Genomic DNA, 5,000 nt, shown 5'->3' on the forward strand with positions numbered 1-5,000 from the left:
GGATAATTAGAATTAACTGCCTACCTAGTAATACGTGCAGGAAGGTACTATCTTGGCTGATATGAATACAAAGGATGGTCTGAATTATAAGACTTCTGCGACATGTATAAAGAACTAACTGAATGACGGTGCCAAGGATTAATATCTAGATCAGGAATAACAAATTTAATAGACCGTAAGTTCCTGTCGAAGAAATTAAGAAGAGGGGCAGCAGATGAAGACCAGACAGAAGAACAATACTCGAAACAAGGCAGAATGAGAGAATTAAAACACTTCAAAATAGATTGATCACCGAAATTCTTACAAGACTGTCCCAATAACACATTTCTTTATTCCTTTTTTTCTTTTTATTTATTTATTTTTTTTTTTTGCAATTGAAGAAAAGACCGACCGAATGTTTCTCAAAAGTAAATCTGCTCACAGCCTGATTCAGAGGAAAAGTCCAAAGCTCTTGAGCCATGGCGATCAATAGGCGAAACAGAGTTTAACCACTCCCTTTAGTGAGCATTGAAATCACTAACAAAAACCGAGGCCGTACTATCATCTTCTTGTATCCTAGCCACAATGGTAAGAAGACAATCGAAGAAAGAATTATCCAAGCCTCAATTCCGGTAGATCAAACGTCAACAGTGTTGTGACTTGGCTTGTAATATATATATATATATATATATATATATATATATATATATATATATATATATATATATATATATATATATATATATATATATATATATATATAAAATTGTGTAGTAGATATTCATAACTCATTTTCCACTTTTTTCAATTATTACATTAACGTCTCCGTATCTGCCCACCCACAACCTCCCCAACCCTCTCTCTCTCTCTCTCTCTCTCTCTCTCTCTCTCTCTCTCTCTCTCTCTCTGTTAACAGGCGTTTCACGTTCATTTTCGTATCTTCAACCATTGATTCTTTCGGATCCTTATATCTCTTTACATCAATCCAAATGAGACACACAAGCGTACCCAAAGAATGCTCACCAATTTTAAATGGTGGTTCATACTTTGCTTTTCATATGTTTATTACATAAATCATCTCTTAATTGCATATCACGCATTTTATGGTTATCATTACCTTCAAAAAACTGTGAAAGGGAGATGAGTTATATAGAAATGAACAGTAATTATACAATATCTGAATTTCTTCTGCGATCACCCAAGATCATAATATAATTGAAAAATGTTCCAATCAACATAATTAGGAACGACACTTTCTGCTGACTTCTTATGGAGCCTAATAACATGGGTGCAATAATTAATTCATTTTTCATCGCTTGAAGTGAGTTGACTAAGCTACGACTGGTGTAAAGGAAAATCGGCCGTTTTACTGGTCTTAAAATACGCCTACGTGGTATGTAAAAATAATTGCGAAGTGATAATATGGCTGATGTTCACCGTCTCATTGGTTTCATCATGCTGATTCGGTGTTTTTTTTTTTCTTTTGTGACCACATATTTTCTTTTCAGTTTTTTTTTTCTTTTTTTTAAATATCCTCAATTTCCTGTCACGCTTTACTTTCATATTTCACGGTTAATGCGGAAATTAATGCATTACTGTAATCATATATCATAGTTGTAATCTTGCAATTAATTTTTTTTCTAAGATAACTTCAGAGTTTATCGCAGCTTGCAAGAATAGCTTTAATGATACACACCTGTGGCATTCGTGAGGAAGAAAATTAATTGCTCAATTACTTAGGAATTATTGGGGATAATTGAAAGAGAATGAAAGAGGCATGTAGAAAATGGTAATTTAAGTGAATGCTGGCGTCGTAGGTAAGGAAAAACAAAACCGAGATTACAAAGATTTCAGAAATCGACTCCTTTTAGATAATGCATTGCAGCGTGACCAAAACATTTAATTTTAGGAAATTCAGTCTTAGAAAATAACTTGATGTGTTTACATTATGTCTTAAGCGGGGTTTACACGGGCGAACAGCTCGTCGAGCCCGGTTGTCAAACCTACTTGTAGAACGGTTCGAAGAGCTTTCAGACAGTACATCGAGCCTCAGTGTGCCTCGTGCTAAAACAACGTCAACATATCTATCGACCAGGACGATTTGATAGCCATTGCTTTAGCAGTGGCACTAAGAAGGAAAAAAAAAAGATCAAAGTGGACGAAGGATTGGCTACTAAAAAGAGAGAAATTTTCATACACCAACTTGCTTATTACTTTAAAATTAAGGCTTTGAAATTAGTTCTTTCAATATTTCATGCAGAGCCGCTATTCCTTTGTTTCTGGCCACTTTATTGGAATAGTCTTTTGATTTAACTTTCCATAAAGCTGGGTGAGCCCGATATGTATATATGAAATCAAAGTACGACTTCCTTCTCATTCTTGCTTTCATTAATGGCAGCCATTATTCATTTCTTTGATGATGTTTCCCCTAGCAGGTTTCAATAACAACTGAAGTTCGATGCTCGACACCCGTTCACACGTTCACACCGCTCGTCAAACAATGTAGCTCCGCCCACAATAGTCAAGATGAGCCTGACTTTCATCGAGCCGTTCGACGAGCGCGCTCGACAACCAATTAGCCCGTTTACACGCTCGAACATCAATTCAAACACAGGGTTGTCGAGCCAGGCTCGACGAGCTGCTCGCCCGTGTAAACCCCGCTTTAGCCACTAAAAGATAAAATGTGTTACGTAAAACAATATTTTAATTAAAATTTTTATTTACCATTTATATTTAGGTAACCGCTTTTGAAAACTATTTTATATCCATTGTACTTTTCTATTATCATCTCGACGCGCGTATCGAGTTCTCCATATTTATTTTCCTTTTTGACGATCTCCCAGGTGAAATACCATTACAACACTTTCTATTATACATGCCGTTAGTTTAGAGCATCAATGAATTTGTTCAAGATGTTGTGATTTTGACTTGCTACAGTACATCTTAAGGCCGACTCAAATCCTTCAGAGGCATTTTTATTCGTAACAATACTTCTGATGCTCTAAAATTCTTTAGGATATAAATAAGCTGAGGAGCTTATTTATATCCTACAGCCCCGGCCACGGAATCCACTGATATTAGTTGATTCAAAGTAAATCGTAAAATCCATCAGTATTGATTCATCTTCGTGAAGATAAAAAAAATTCACCCTCTTTAAGGCAAGATGTAACACTTTGGGCTTCTACTTTGGCTCAAGCAGTAAAATGATTGAGAGTTGATTTTCTAAACCATTAAATTTTCACACTTGGATTTTAGTATGCACTCGTGCATTATACGCTTCGCGACTCTGTCCGCGCTGCGCCCATATAAGTCGTATTTGTAATTAATCTCATTGATAAGTTTTTCTTTTCCTCTTACCGATTTAATGTACTGAAGATATTCTCATATAAAAGCCCTGTATTTTCCGACGATGTTAAACATATTATACAAGAAACATCCTATTTGGTAAGCTAAATACTGAAAGAGCCAATTTTCTGAGACAAAATTTTCTTAACTTTTATTATGAAATGTCTTTAATATACTTGCAAGTTTAAGATGAATAGAATAAATTTGAGTTATCTAAAATAAATTTTTTACACCTCCATTGCTATTTGAAAGCAATTTCAATATTTGATGTAAAATTTGAGATCGAATTTTCTGATAAGAAATTTTGTGAAGCAGAGTATTCAAGACCGAATATTCTTCGTACCATTTTGCAATGGTAAAAATGATTTCTTATATGCTTAAATGCTAATGATGTTGAAAATCCGAGGATATATCCCCAAGTTTTTAAAACTGTGGTCATGAAGACGCATATTAAACTTTTTCATCTCTGCTTTCTTATACGATATATGGCACTGTTGCTAAATATGAAAAACTAAAGGTCCATTTTGCCGTAGCGAAGAGGGATAATACCGTGATCGCACCTCTCTCCATCTGCTGTAAGAATCATTACTGTAGTGTCTTACCTGCATCTACTGTTTAGCCTTTTACTTGACCTCCATACCTGCTTCCTTTCTTTCATCTTGATTCAAGTCTGTTAAACTTCTAACTGTTGTTTCATTTTGTAACTGCTTTGCCTTTAGATCTTTGTATTTTTTTCAGTTATCGAATTTGTATCCTACTAGTACTGAGTAACCTCATAGTGTCTGGTCGCCAAACTAAACTTCTATGATTCAAATCTCATAAAAGTACTCCCCCTTTCGTATTTATTCTCAACATTAAGAGAATTCAATATTAAAATCCATCTGTGGCTCAATATTTCAATGCATGGAAAGCATGTGTGTTAGTGACAGTTATCCTAAGTATCGAAGTGTTATCATTGTCGATTTTGATTGTAAGCATAAACTTTAGTCTCTCATGATATCTCAGTGGTTTACGTTTAATGACTAGATTTGTTTCGACTTGGAGGCATGAGTGCAAGACTTGCCCCCAGCAAAAGTGTTATCTTAAAAGTAAAATCTCTGGGTATTTATTCCCGATATAGATTGAATTCAATATCAGTTTTCATTTTTGTTGTTGAAAGAATCTTCTATGAAAGGGGTTTAACATTTCTGGCGTGGGCCCTCAAAAACAGCAACCTCGGCTTCATTTCAACCTTGCAAAAGTGTGATAATTTTAGTTGATTAAGTCGTCAGTTTTATGAATTTGCTTTTCTGGAAGGACAAATATAGGAACATAAGAACATAATCCAAAATATAATTATATTATCAATAACGATATTGATGATAATAATAATAATAATAATAATAATAATAATAAAAATAATAATAATAATAATAATAATAATAATAATAATAATAATAATAATAATAATAATAATAAAAGGACTGAAAACAAGGAAAAAGAATTATGGATGTTTCTTTAGAGTTTAGATCATTCTGAAATAATTCATCATACATTTTCCTTTGTTATGTTATAGTTCATAAACCACTGAGATTAACAAGCAGAAGTTGATATAACTGGGTGGTACCGATAGCCTCGTTCCAGAAGTTAATTGTATCTATAGTTTTGAATAAATAAAAAGCCATAGGATTCAGAAA

At 33.9% G+C, this 5,000-nt stretch overlaps 1 protein-coding gene across 1 annotated transcript in view; it reads left to right on the forward strand.

Annotated features, from left to right (window-relative positions):
* Positions 1 to 5,000, forward strand: part of LOC137643121 (uncharacterized) — a 53,028-nt gene that overhangs the window by 21,175 nt on the left and 26,853 nt on the right. The window lies entirely within an intron of this gene.

This window comes from Palaemon carinicauda, chromosome 6, assembly GCF_036898095.1.
Source record: "Palaemon carinicauda isolate YSFRI2023 chromosome 6, ASM3689809v2, whole genome shotgun sequence".
Lineage (NCBI taxonomy): Eukaryota > Metazoa > Arthropoda > Malacostraca > Decapoda > Palaemonidae > Palaemon > Palaemon carinicauda.